The 15,003-nt window shown below is 46.1% G+C and overlaps 1 protein-coding gene across 1 annotated transcript in view; it reads left to right on the top strand.

Annotated features, from left to right (window-relative positions):
* Positions 1-15,003, top strand: part of CEP170 (centrosomal protein 170) — a 539,078-nt gene that overhangs the window by 473,333 nt on the left and 50,742 nt on the right. The window lies entirely within an intron of this gene.

The following is a 15,003-nucleotide window of genomic DNA, read 5'->3' as shown; positions in this document are numbered from 1 at the left end:
GAGAGAATAGTTCATACACAAAGAAAAGTTCTTGAGAAAATCTAAGTAGCTTAAAGAAGTTTTCCACTTCCATAAATTATAATGATACTGTGGTGCTGTGCACCTCTCACCAGTTCCAGACGATGGTCCCTCGGTGCTCTCACAACTTACGCTCTGTGGCTCCAAGCCAGCTCTTTACGTCTGCTGCTGAGATGGGACTGCCGACGAGCCCGGGGAGGGAGAGATCTCTTAACGTGGTCCTGGTAGGTTAGAAGCTGTGGTGGTGAGCGGCTGTGTTTGCGGCAGCATCCTCGTGCACTGTGCTAAGTCTCTGCGGCCGGAGATGTCCGGTATTTCTTTCTCACTGCTAGTGGTAGCGGGGTGGCTCCTTAGTGGTATATAGGTTCCGAGTTGTGCTAGATGCATTTCGAGGCGCATGACTAAGGGAGCTTGCCCCTGAAACGTTGGGCCATGACTGAAGGGAGCACGGAGCTTGTTTCCACCTTTGCTGCTTCAATGTATTGCTGCTAACCTGATGTCCTGCAAGACAACGAACTACCTGAATACACTTGAATAAATCTGAAAGAAACTTTCTACTAAACAGTGAGTCACTAACATTTATGTGCACACTCACCCAAGTCTTTGTTGCCGGCGTGTCAGCTGGAATTGTGCTCTATACACGTGTGTTTAATCATGAACTGTTGAACAGAGAGGCTGGAGCTCTGTCGTATGGGCGTTGTTCATACGTTTAATGTATTGACATAACTCGGTTATAATCGTATTTATTGGATATGCTGGCATATTTCTAAGGACTCAAGTTCAGTGTAAATAGGTAACAGTTAGGAATTTCCAGAGGAATATACTATTATACTATTACTGATATTATTTATATTAGTTTCTGTATTAGGGGAGATATATACAGTGGTCCCTCAACATATGATATTAATTGGTTCCAGGAGAACCATCATATGTTGAAACCATCATATGTCGAGTACATATGTCTATGTAAAAATGGTAATTGGTTCTGGGGCCTTGGAACCATTGTATGTTGAATACATATCTCTATGGGATACTGCTAATTGGTTCTGGGATGACAATTGTATGTGGAGTGTATGGGGAGTGTTTAACAAACGAGGGTGCCTCCAGCTGTTGCACAACTACAACTCCCAGCATGCATGTACAGCCATTGACTGTCTGGGCATGCTGGGAGTTATAGTTTTGCAACAGCTGGAGGTACACTGATAGGGAAACATTGATGTATGGGGTGTATAGTGTGTATATGTATTGTATGTGATGTGTGACATCGCATACAGTACTGTACAGTTCTTTAAATACCTTCAGGGGGGACAGAATGTCCTTCATTACGATCCTGCCGACTACAGCTCTATAGGAAAGGAAGGGGAGGGCAGCCAGCAGCTCATTGGATGCCTGCAGCAAGATGCTGCATGTTATTGGCTATGGCTGCACTGGGGGGGGGGGGGGGGCTTACACGGAGCTCACAGTGGAAGCCTGGACAGCATGTTAGCAGGACAGCATGTGAGTAACAGGAGGCAGAACGGGGCACACGGGGCACATTATACAACTATCTGTCAGTTGCTGAAGTTGTCAGCGCTGTCAGATAGCTGTTTGTATGATGGCCCCTACACACAGCAGCATCATATGTCGAGGCTGCCTTCAACATACGATGGGCTCTGAGAGGCCATCATATGTTGAAATGATCATATGTCGAGGCCATCATAAGTCGAGGGGTCACTGTACATATATATATAGATAGATAGATAGCTATACAATTGTAAGTGATGAAAACATTCTCGAATAAATAAGTGGATAAAATATAGAGATATATTATCGTGTCATTATTTCTATTGGTTCTTGTAATATGAGATCTTATATATAGAGAGCTATGCAACTATAAGTGATGAAAATATTTTCAAATAAATAGATGGATCAAATATAAAGATATATTGTAGTGTCATATATATTTGTCATCAGAGGGTGGTGTTTATCAAGAATAGGAGGAAAAAATATCTTTCTAGTGTCACTATTCTTAGTTAGCATCTTACGAAAAAAAACTTATAGAAATATCTATAGCTGTCTATATGTACCATTATATAAAGCATATAAATATCATATGCAATGTGTACCTAATTGATTAATTAATATTATTGAACAGATCGTGCATGGTGGATATAGTATAATGTGTCTCCTGTGTATTTTGGTGTCTATGTATAGTGGTACTTGACTATTTAGTGTCCCAGTGGGCACGCTGATTAATTTGCTAGTGGAGGACTGGCTATAGGAAAAGGTAAACTCTCGGGCAGGGGGAGTTGAGACACTGGTAACAGCCTGGTCACTGACTCCTCGTGCTAGACAAGAGTCTGCCTCTTGCCACAGAAATCCAAATATTTCCAGTCCTGCATTGAGACCTTTTGGAATTATTGTTTCCATTTCATATATCATTTTCGACTCTGCCCTGGACATTTTGGAAATGAAATCTCCCCCCAGTCAGGATGTACTGGTAGGAGGGCAGCAAATGTGGTGCCTCGAATATGTCTGTTGTGGAATTGTTTGTAGTGTGCAGAAAGTGTGTGTTTCTCAAAACCACGTTTGATATTATAAAAGTGCTTTGATATTCTCTCTCTCAGGATTCTTGATATATGATCTATATATTGTTTGCCGCATGGGCACTGTATGATATAAATATGACACTATAATATATATATGTGTGTGTATGTATATGTGTGTATGTATATGTATATGTGTGTATGTATGTTTGTGTGTATGTATATGTGTATGTGTATATGTATATATGTATATGTGTATATGTGTTGTGATAAGGTGGCAGGGAAAGGGTGTATTTCCTTTGCTCACCCTGAAGAATCTCTCACATGCTTCTTAAGTAATGAGGCAGCAGGGAAGGGAGGTGTATATAAGAGGGAGACTCAGTCTAATCTGTGCTCTCCCTGGGAAACAGCATGTCGCTGTAGGGGGAGACACTCGGACCCTGTTGAGGAAGCACACAGCTGGAATCTGTGAGTGGTCCAAGAAGTGGTGTGAACTGTGAGTAACAGGTTGCAGGAGTCACATGTTTAACTGGCTGAGGGTAGCTCACCAGTTAGTAGTCAGGGCATGCTAATATGTGTAGTCAGTGACCAGATGGTCTAGGATTTTATTTTGTTCCTGCGTTATGTTTGTTTTTCCCCTGCAACCTGTCTAAATAAAGCTGGCAAGGTGCCAGGCTTGCATGAATAACTGTTGCCTGCGGGTTTATTGAGTGGAAACGTGTCCCATGGCAGTGTCCAGGACGATCCCGGAGCTATCCCCAAGGAGGAATCCTTACATTTTGGTGGAGGATGCAGGCACGCCGTTGACAAGGGCAACCAACTGGCGAGTTGGAGAGGAGCCGTTGCTAGGAGCAACCCCCTGCAAGATTACAAGTCGGAGGAGCCCAGCAGAGGAGTTTAAGCACAGGATGGTGTCTGTGGAGGAGCGTTGCTAGGGGCAACAGATCGAGATTTTTTTTTCTGGAAAAAGGACATCGGCAGGCCGTTGCTGGGGGCAATCGGCGTGGGCCACAACCGGTGGTCGCCAGGATGAAGCCGAGGTCCCGTGAGTTGTTGGTGGGCGGAATCCCACTGTGGGTGGACTTGGATGGACGTAAGACTGTGTTTCAGATAATGCCGGAAATAATTCCCTTTGTGAAGTCCCGCCCGGAGCCCGGTAAGACTGTTCAAATTACCTTTAATACATGTTTTGGGGCAGTAAGCCATATGATGGAGGTATGTTCGGAACTTTTAAAGTTGAAATGGTACTGGGCAGAGACTTTTCCTATTTCTGGCAGCTAAGGGATGCCGAGAGTGCACCTGAGAGTTAGCACCCAAAGGTTCTGGAAGTAGGGAGGACTGGGGTGTCTCTACTGGACTGTGTGAATGGTGCTGTATATTGTGAACCCATGCAGGCTGATAATGTTTTTCTTGAAACACTTATGTAAATGTGTTCTGATGTAAAGAGTACTGTTGCCACCTCTCGCAGGACAAAAGAAAACCTGTGTGAGCTGGAAATAGAAGGTAAAAAGAGGGTTTTGTTAGATCCAAAACGTGTAATAAGTCTGGTAAAGACCAGCTGCAGAAAGCCAGACCCTACTGTAAGGTTTATACAAGCTGGTATTTGGGGTTATAAAACAGTTAATGTGTGTATTTCTACTCCCTATGGTACCATAAGTCACAAGGTTGCAATAGAGCCTACCTTAGAGTATGAAGTAGTGCTGGGGAAAGATTTTCCGTTTTTTTCAGCAGTTGTGGGAAGATAGTCAGGTGACTAGAGCAGGAACACCTGATAGGCTCACAACACTTGATTTGCACCACATAGCAGGGGACAGTAACTCAGCAGAGGATGAGGACGGGGAGTGTCAGCAGACCCTTGGTATATGTCAGGTGGGAGTGTGCCAGACCACTAGTGGAGCTGAAGAACAGTCCGCGAGTCAAGTTAAAGAGGTGACTGGAATAGAAGCTACGGAGAGGGTTGTGGAAAAACCAAAACTCCAGAAGAGAGTACCGGTGGAGCTGGGGGCTGCACTTACCGTCACAGGCAGAGTCCTAAGTGAAGAAGATGTGGCGTCTGAACCAGAGAGAGGTTGTAACCAGGAAGGTCGAACCACTGGACCAGATATTGTTGCAGACCCAGAAGCCCTAGTAGTTTTTGCCAGGCCGTGGAGAGAACTGTTCGGGAATCACCCGGATTCGCTGGTGCCAAGAGCCATTGAAGTTGTTGCTAGGGGCAATAAACTTACCGTCAAGGGATTGCCGGTCCAAAGGCAGTGTTTAGCGAGAGTCTCCAGAGTTGCAAACGTGGTGGGAGAGGAAGAGTGCCAGGTGTCGGTGGCACCTATTGATGATAATAACAAGGCACAAGTGTCCGCAACCCCGAAAAAGGGGGAGACTTCATCTAGAGATGGAGAATTGCTGGGTCGAGTGTCTGACAGAGGACCAGAGGATGTCTCAAGGTCTAACAGCGAGAGTGAGGAGACCGCTGTCAGTAAATGGTCTCGGAAAAGACGAGCTGGCCTTGAAAATAAAACTGGAGCAGATCCAGAATCTGGAAGAATCCCTGCAGATGGTTTCTGGGAAGTTGACGGAGAAAGAAAAAGAGGTACATTGCTTGACAGAGGAGAGGGACAAATCGCTTGCTGACTTTAAGAAAGAGCAAGAAGCGAGGCTTCAGCTGGAAAAAGTCATGGAGCACCACAGAAGTGAGTTTGTGGCTCTGCAGGATGAACTGTCCCACTCCCAGGGTCTTGTGACCAGCAAGAAGATTGAAGTGCAGAGTCTGGCTAAGCAGATGTCATTCCAGGAAGCAGAAGTGAGTCTTCTACATGGTGCATATCAGGCTCTGCTGAGTGATCACAAGGCTAGGCTGGTAGCCATGGAAAAAATAGAAAAAAAGAATGAAATGAAGAGGGAAGTTGATGATCTTGCCAGCAATCTGGAGAGTGTCTCTAAAGCTAAGAGACAACTTGAGGAGGAAGTCAAGGCGAAGAATGCCCTTGCACATGCTCTTCATTCTGCTCGTCATGACAATGACTTGCTCCGTGAGCAGTATGAGGAGGCCCTGGAACAAATTGAGACTCTGCAACATGAAAACAAGAATTTGCAACAGGAGATCTCAGATCTATCTGAACAGATTGGTGAGAGTGGAAAATCTATCAATGAGTTAAAGAAGACCAAGAAACAGTTGCTGGACAGTGAAAAGATGATCTCTGCAAAGCTTAAGAGTGAGCAACTGAAATATATAAAGCTGGAAGATGACATGAAAATCTTAAAAGAGAGCCTGGAAGCGCAGAATGAAATGCGCAGAAGGTCCCACGTAGCTGCCTTGGTTTTGCTGGGAGTGCAACTCTACGAGCAGGTGGCTGTGCTGGCGGACAATGAACAGTTAAAGAAACAATTGCTGTCTTCGGAAGATACTGTCAGGGACTTGACAGAGTTACTTGACAGTGAGAGGATGAAGTCCGCTAAGCTCCAGTGTAAACAGTGAAAATGTGAGAAAAAGGAAGAGGACCAGTGTTCAATCCAGTTACAAACTAAAGTTTCCAAGCCCAAAGACCTTAACTTACCTGTCAGACGACTATGAGGGACAGTATCAAATGCTTTAGCAAAATCCAGAAACACTATATCCACAGCCATTCCTCTGTCAAGGCTTCTACTCACATCTTTATAAAAGCTAATTAGATTGGTTTGACAACTTCTATCCTTAGTAAACCCATGCTGGCTATCACTTATAATACAATTATCCCCTATGTATTCCTGTATGTAATCCCTGATAAGTCCTTCAAACAATTTACCCACAATGCACGTTAAACTTACCAGTCTATAGTTTCCTGGGGAAGACCTAGAGCCCTTTTTGAAGATTGGCACCACATTCGCCTTGTGCCAGTCCCGTGGCACAATACCAGACACCAGTGAATCTCTAAATGTCATGAACTGGGGTACAGATATTACTGAACTTAGTTCTCTAAGAACTCTTGGGTGCAATCCATCTGGCCCTGGAGATTTGCTTACATTTATATTACTTAACTTACCTTGTACCATTTCTACATTAAGCCAGTTCAGTACATTACATGATGTGTTACCAGCACTGACCTGTCCAATGTCAGCTCCTTCTTCCCTAGTATATACAGTACTAAAGAACCCATTCATTAGCTCTGCTTTCTCTTTATCGGCTGTGACAACCTCCCTATTATCATTATTAAGGGGTCCTACATGCTCTGTCCTTGTTTTTTTTGCATTTATATATCTAAAAAAATATTTAGGATTAGTTTTGCTTTCTTTGGCCACCTGTCTCTCACTTAGAATTTTTGCTGTTTTTATAAAATTTTTACCGATTTTATTAAGCTCCTTGTACTGTTTAAATTAGGGATGCACCGATATCGGCGGCCGATACATATCGGCCGAAAATAGCTATTTCGGGGAAATGCCGAAACAACAAAAAATGTGCCAATAATGACCCACCTCCCCTGCCCGCCCACAGCACAAGTTACAAACACTGCCAGTGGCAGAGGCGTAGCGTGGGGGGTGCAGGGAGGGCCGGCCACACCGGGCGCAACATCTGGGGGGGGGGGGGGCGCGCTCTCCGGGATAGGAATACTTCTTTTTATGTGCCCGGGCCGGCTCCCGTGTGTGGCTGCAGGCGGGGGCCGGCCAGAGCATATAAAACATAATACAGTACTGTATACTAAAAACCAGGGGGCCTCCAGCTGTTGTGAAACTAAAACTCCCAGCATGCCCGGACCGGCAAAGTCTGTCCGGGCATGCTGGGAGTTGTAGTTTCACAACAGCTGGAGGCCCCCTGATTTTTAGTATACAGTATTAGTTTTTATATGCTCTGGCCGGCCCCCGCCTGCAGCCACACACGGGAGCCGGCCCGGGCACATAAAAAGAAGTATTCCTATCCCGGACATCCCTGTGTCCCCAAAAATCTTTTCGGGACATAAGGATGTCCGCCGGTCACTCACCATTCCCCGGTTTCCTCCTGCGATCCTCCTTCGGTCCCTCGCTTCTCCGCCTCTATGGTCGTACGCACGGGACGTCACTGACGTCCCGTGCGTACAACCATAGAGACGCAGGAGGACCGCAGGATCGTCGCAGGAGATCTTCAGCGCGTCATCTTCAGTGTTCCGGTCACCGCTCCCCCGGTCCCGGCACCTACTGCTATGGTCCAAAGGCCATAGCAGTAGATGTGACCCCGGGCTGGAGGAGCTGTGACCGGATCACTGTGGGGGCAGCAGTACAGACATACAGCCTCCAGCCATACACTGTATATGGCTGGAAGCTGTATGTCTGTGGGGTAGGGGGAAGCTGCCTACTATTGTGGGGGAATTGCTGACCTAATGTGGGGGGGAGCTGCCTACAAATGTGGGGGGAGCTGCCTAATATTGTTGGGGGGAGCTGCCTAATATTGTGGGGGAACTGCCTACTATTGTGGGGGGAGCTGCCTACAAATGTGGGGGGAGCTGCCTAATATTGTGGGGGAACTGCCTACTATTGTGGGGGGGGGGAGCTGCCTACAAATGTGGGGGGAGCTGCCTAATATTGTTGGGGGGGAGCTGCCTAATATTGTGGGGGGGAGCTGCCTACAAATGTGGGGGGAGCTTCCTAATATTGTTGGGGGGAGCTGCCTAATATTGTTGGGGGGAGCTGCCTAATATTGTGGGGGAACTGCCTACTATTGTGGGGAACCTGCCTACTATTGTGGGGGAACTGCTGACCTAATGTGGGGGGGGGGAGCTGCCTACAAATGTTGGGGGAGCTGCCTAATATTGTTGGGGGAGCTGCCTAATATTGTTGGGGGGAGCTGCCTAATATTGTTGGGGAACCTGCCTACTATTGTGGGGAACCTGCTTACTATTGTGGGGGAGCTGCCTAATATTGTGGGGGGGAGCTGCCTACAAATGTGGGGGGAGCTGCCTAATATTGTTGGGGGGAGCTGCCTAATATTGTGGGGGAACTGCCTACTATTGTGGGGGGGAGCTGCCTACAAATGTGGGGTAGCTGCCTAAAATTGTTGGGGGGGGAGCTGCCTAATATTGTGGGGGGGAGCTGCCTACAAATGTGGGGGGAGCTGCCTAATTTTGTTGGGGGGAGCTGCCTAATATTGTTGGGGGGAGCTGCCTAATATTGTGGGGGAACTGCCTACTATTGTGGGAAATTGCCTACTATTGTGGGGGAACTGCTGACCTAATGTGGGGGGGGGGAGCTGCCTACAAATGTTGGGGGAGCTGCCTAATATTGTTGGGGGAGCTGCCTAATATTGCTGGGGGGAGCTGCCTAATATTGTTGGGGGGAGCTGCCTAATATTGTTGGGGAACCTGCCTACTATTGTGGGGAACCTGCCTACTATTGTGGGGGAGCTGCCTAATATTGTGGGGGAGAGCTCCCTACAAATGTGGGGGGAGCTGCCTAATATTGTTGGGGGGAGCTGCCTAATATTGTGGGGGAACTGCCTACTTTTGTGGGGGGGAGCTGCCTACAAATGTGGGGTAGCTGTCTAAAATTGTTGGGGGGGAGCTGCCTAATATTGTGGGGGGGAGCTGCCTACAAATGTGGGGGGAGCTGCCTAATATTGTTGGGGGGAGCTGCCTAATATTGTTGGGGGGAGCTGCCTAATATTGTGGGGGAACTGCCTACTATTGTGGGGAACCTGCCTACTATTGTGGGGGAACTGCTGACCTAATGTGTGTGGGGGGGGGGGGAGCTGCCTACAAATGTGGGGGGAGCTGCCTAATATTGTTGGGGGAGCTGCCTAATATTGTTGGGGGGAGCTGCCTAATATTGTTGGGGAACCTGCCTACTATTGTGGGGAACCTGCCTACTATTGTGGGGGAAATGCTGACCTAATGTGGGGGGGAGCTGCCTACAAATGTGGGGGGAGCTCCCTAATATTGTCGGGGGGAGCTGCCTAATATTGTGGGGGAACTGCCTACTATTGTGGGGAACCTGCCTACTATTGTGGGGGAAATGCTGACCTAATGTGGGGGAGCTACCTACTATTGTGGGGGAGCTGCCTACTATTGTGGGGGAGCTGCCGACTATTGTTGGGGAGCTGCCTATTAATGTGAGGGAGCTGCCTATTAATGTGGGGGAGCTGCCTACTATTGTGGGGGAGCTGCCTATTAATGTGGGGGAGCTGCCTATTATTGTGGGGGAGCTGCCTATTAATGTGGGGGAACTCCCGACCTAATGTGGGGGGAGCTGCCTATTAATGTGGGGGAATCTAATCTAATGAGCGGAGCACTTCATTTTACCAGAAGACGGGGAGAAGTCATTTTCGGTTTCGGTATCGGTTTCGGCCGGACATTTTTTTTTATTTCGGTTTCGTTTCGATTCTGAAATTTCCATTTCGGTGCACCTCTAATTTAAATGTTATAGCTGACCCATCAGATTTGTGTTTTTTGAATGCTATTTTTTTGTTGTTTATTGCTCTTTTAACATCATTTGTCAGCCATGTAGGATTTAGTTTTAATCGTTTATATTTGTTCCCCTTTGGTATATATTTAGCTGTATAGTTATTTAGAGTTGATTTAAAGATGTCCCATTTACCTTCTGTATCAGTATTTGATAAAACCTCCCCCCAGTCTGTCCTGTAGTGCTTCTCTCAGCCCAAGGAAGTTTGCCTTTTTAAAGTTATATGTTTTTGCCTTCACCGCCTGTCTTTGTTTTTTACATTTTAAGTCAAAAGTAACTATATTGTGGTCGCTATTACCAAGGTTTTCCCCCACAGTTACATTACCAACCAGCTCTGCGTTGTTGGAAATGGTCAGATCCAACAAGGCATCACTTCTTGTTGGGTCCTCCACAAACTGGCCCATAAAATTATCCTGCAATAAATTTAGGAATTGTCACCCCTTTGTAGTTTTAGCCAACCCCGGACCCCAATCTACATCTGGATAGTTAAAATCTCCCATTATTACCACTGTACCTGCCCGGCGGCCCTCTCTATTTGTTTATGCAGCCGACCTTCTATCTCTTCAGTGATATTAGGGGGTCTGTAGATTACACCAAATATAATTTTTTCAGTATTTCCCTCCTTTTGTAATTCTACCCACAGTGATTCCACATCCTCAGAATCATCACACACTATGGCATCGTTCGCACTGACTTTCATACCACTTCTTACGCAAAACAATGTAAACCCCTGCAGATTGACAGCCCAGTCATGCGAGGAGTCCTGCCATGTCTCAGTGACCCCAACTATATCAATATGTTACTCCAGTATCAAGGCCTCAAGCTCCCCAATTTTATTTGCTAGGCTTCTGGCATTTGTGAACATACACTTTACATTTACATTTACATTATGTTATTGGGGTTGATGGGATTCAAGGGTGTAAGTTTTATTTTCCTATGAAGCTTATTCCTATTAACTATTCTAACCCCTCAATCCGCTCCACCCCCAGGTACCTTTATAATTCCCACCTCTGTATCTACACTATCTTCCCCCTCTTTGTTGTAGGTTCCCTCCCCCAAGTCCCTAGTTTAAACACTCCTCTACCCTTCTAGCCATCTTCGCTCCAAGCACAGCTGCGCCCTCCCCATTGAGGGGCAGCCCGTCCCTTCGGTAGAGCCGGTAGCCGACAGTGAAGTCGGCCCAGTTCTCCATGAACCTCCTGTTTTTAAAACTCCTCTTTCAAGCCCCCTCTCACTCCTTCTCTTCTGAGCATTGTACTGCGCCTGCGGTGCACTTGACGTTCACATATGGGGTATTTCCATTTTCGGGAGAGATGGGGTTACACATTTTGGGGGGCATTTCTCCTATTACCCCTTGTAAAAATGTCAAATTTGTAAAAAAAAAAAAAAAAGTCATTTACACATCCAAAGTTGTCAAACACCTGTGGGGTGTTAAAGGGGTACTACCGTGCTGACAACTTATCCCCTATCTAAAAGGATAGGTGATAAGTTGCCTGATCACATGGGGACCTGCCGCTGGGGACCCCCGCGATCTCGCACGCAGCACCCCGCTCTTATCAGGCCCCAGAGCGGTTCGCTCTGGGTCTCTTGACTGCTGATCACGGGGCCGGAGTATTGTGACGTCACGGCTCTGCCCCCATGTGACATCACACTCCGCCCCCTCAATGTAAGTCTATGGCAGGGGACGAGACAGCTGTCTCGCCCCCTGCCATAGACTTGCATTGAGGGTCGGAGCGTGATGTCACACGGGGTGGAGCTATGATGTCACGATCACCGGCCCCGTCATCAGACCCAGAGCGGATGTTCGCTCAGGGGCCTGATGAGAATGGGGTGCTGCGTGCGAGGGGTCCCCCGCGCGATCAGGCAACTTATCCCCTATCCTTTAGATAGGGGATAAGTTGTCAGCACGGTAGTACCCCTTTAAGGCTCACTGTACCCCTTGTTACGTTCCTTGTGGGGTGTCGTTTTCAAAATAATATGCCATGTGTTTTTTTTTTTTGCTGTTCTGGCACCATAGGGGCTTCCTAACTGCGACATGCCTCCCAAAAACCATTTCAGCAAAATTTGCTTTCCAAAAGCCAAATGTGACTCCTTCTCTTCTGAGCATTGTAGTGTGCCAGCAGAGCACTTGACGTTCACACATGAGGTATTTCCATACTCAGGAGAGATAGGGTTACAAACTTTGGGGGTGCATTTTTTCCTATTACTCCTTGTAAAAATTTTAAATATAGGGGAAAACCAGCATTTTAGTGAAAAAATAAGAAAATAATTTACACATCCAACTATAACGAAAAGTGGTCAAACACCTGTGGGGTGTTAAGGCTCACTGTACCCCTTGTTACGTTCCCTGAGGGGTGTAGTTTCTAAAATACAGGGTGGACCATTTATATAGATACACCTTAATAAAATGGGAATTGTTGGTGATATTAACTTCCTGTTCGTGGCACATTAGTATATGCGAGGGGGCCTTCAAAATGGCTTTTCAAGATGGGTGGTGACCATGGTGGCCATTTTGAAGTCGGACATTTTGAATCCAATTTTTGTTTTTTCAATAGGAAGAGGGTCATGTGACACATCAAACTTATTGGGAATTTCACAAGAAAAACAATGATGTGCTTGGTTTTAACGTAACTTTATTCTTTCATGAGTTATTTACACGTTTCTGACCCCTTATAAAATGTGTTCAATGTGCTGCCCATTGTGTTGGATTGTCAATGCAACCCTCTACTCCCACTCTTCACACACTGATAGCTACACCGCAGGAGTAATGCTAGCACAGGCTTCCAGGATCCGTAGTTTCAGGTGCTGCACATCTCGTATCTTCACAGCATAGACAATTGCCTTCAGATGACCCCAAAGATAGAAGTCTAAGGGGGTCAGATCGGGAGTCCTTGGGGGCCATTCAACTGGCCCACGATGACCAATCCAGTTTCCAGGAAACTGTTCATCTAGGAATGCTTGGATCTGACACCCATAATGTGGTGGTGCACCATCTTGCTGGAAAAACTCAGGGAACGTGCCAGCTTCAGTGCATAAAGAGGGAAACACATCATCATGTAGCAATTTTGCATATCCAGTGGCCTTGAGGTTTCCATTGATAAAGAATGGCCCCACTATCTTTGTACCCCATATACCACACCATACCATCAATTTTTGTGTTCCAGCAGTCTTGGAGGGATCTATCCAATGTGGGTTAGTTTCAGACCAATAGCTGTGGTTTTGTTTGTTAACTTCACCATTCACATAAAAGTTTGCCTCATCACTGAACAAAATCTTCTGCGTAAACTGAGGGTCCTGTTTCAATTTTTGTTTTGCCCATTCTGCAGCACCTGAAACTACGGATACTGGAAGCCTGTGCTAGCATTTCTCCTGCGGTGTTGCTATCAGTGTGTGAAGAGTGGCAGAAGAGGGTTTCATTGACAATCCAACACAATGGGCAGCCCATTGAACACATTTTATAAGTGGTCAGAAACTTGTAAATAACTTATGAAAGAATAAAGTTACGTTAAAACCAAGCACATCATTGTTTTTCTTGTGAAATTCCCAATAAGTTTGATGTGTCACATGACCCTCTTCCTATTGAAACAACAAAAGTTGGATTCAAAACGGCCGCCTTCAAAATGGCCGCCATGGTCACCACCCATCTTCAAAAGTTTCCCCCTCACATATACTTATGTGCCACCAACAGGAAGTTAATATCACCAACCATTCCCATTTTATAAAGGTGTATCTATCTAAATGGTCCACCCTGTAGTATGCCATGTGTTTTTTTTTTTTTTTTTTTTGCTGTCCTGGCACCATAGGGGCTTCCTAAATGGGACATGCCCCCCAAAAACCATTTCAGCAAAATTTGCTTTCCAGAAGCCAAATGTGACTCCTCTTCTGAGCATTGTACTGCGCCTGCAGTGCACTTGACGTCCACATATGGGGTATTTCCATTCTCAGAAGAGATGGGGTTTCAAATTTTGAGGGGCATTTTCTCCTATTACCCCTTGTAAAAATTTACAATTTGGGGGAAAACTAGCATTTTAGTGAAAAAAAAAATCATTTACACATCCAACTTTAACAAAAAGTCGTCAAACACCTGGGTTACACATTTTAGGAAGATTTCTCTCATTTTACCCCTTGTAAAAATTAAAAAACTGGGTCTACAAGAACATGTAAAAAATGAAGATTTAGAATTTTCTCCTTAAATTAGCTGCTATGCCTGTGAAACACCTTAAGAGTTAACAAACCTTTTTAATTTAATTTTGAATACTTTGAGGGGTGCAGTTTTATAATGGGGTCATTTGTGGGGTATTTCTAATAAAAAGGCCCTTAAAATCCACTTCAAACTGAACTGGTCCCGCAAAAATGTAAATTTTGAAAAATAAATTGGAAAATTGCTGCTATACCTTGAAGCCCTCTGATGTCTCCCAAAAGTAAAAAAACATGTCAACTTTATGATGCCAACATATAGTAGACATATTGTATATGTGAATCAATATATCATTTATTTGGAATATTAATTTTCCTTATAAGCAGAGAGCTTCAAAGTAAAAAAAAAAAAAAAAGCTAAATTTTTTCATGAAATTTTTGCATTTTTCACCAAGAAATGATGCAAGTATCAACAAAAATTTACCACAAACGTAAAGTAGAGTATGTCACGAATGTTACGCCGAGCGCTCCGGGTTCCCGCTCCTCCCCGGAGCGCTCGCTTCACCTCCTCCGCTGCAGCGCCCCGGTCACGTCCTCTGACCCGGGGCGCTGCGATCCTGCTGCTAGCCGGGATGCGATTCGCGATGCGGGTAGCGCCCGCTCGCGATGCGCACCCCGGCTCTCCTACCTGACTCGCTCCCCGTCTGTTCTGTCCCGGCGCGCGCGGCCCCGCTCCCTAGGGCGCGCGCGCGCCGGGTCTCTGCGATTTAAAGGGCCACTGCGCCGCTGATTGGCGCAGTGGTTCCAATTAGAGTTATCACCTGTGCACTCCCTATATTACCTCACTTCCCTTGCACTCCCTTGCCGGATCTTGTTGCCTTAGTGCCAGTGAAAGCGTTCCTTGTGTGTCCCTTGCCAGTGTTTCCAG

The sequence above is a fragment of the Hyla sarda genome, chromosome 3, assembly GCF_029499605.1.
Source record: "Hyla sarda isolate aHylSar1 chromosome 3, aHylSar1.hap1, whole genome shotgun sequence".
NCBI lineage: Eukaryota > Metazoa > Chordata > Amphibia > Anura > Hylidae > Hyla > Hyla sarda.
Note: the sequence above shows the minus strand (reverse complement) of the source record. Positions and strands in the feature narration are given on the sequence as shown.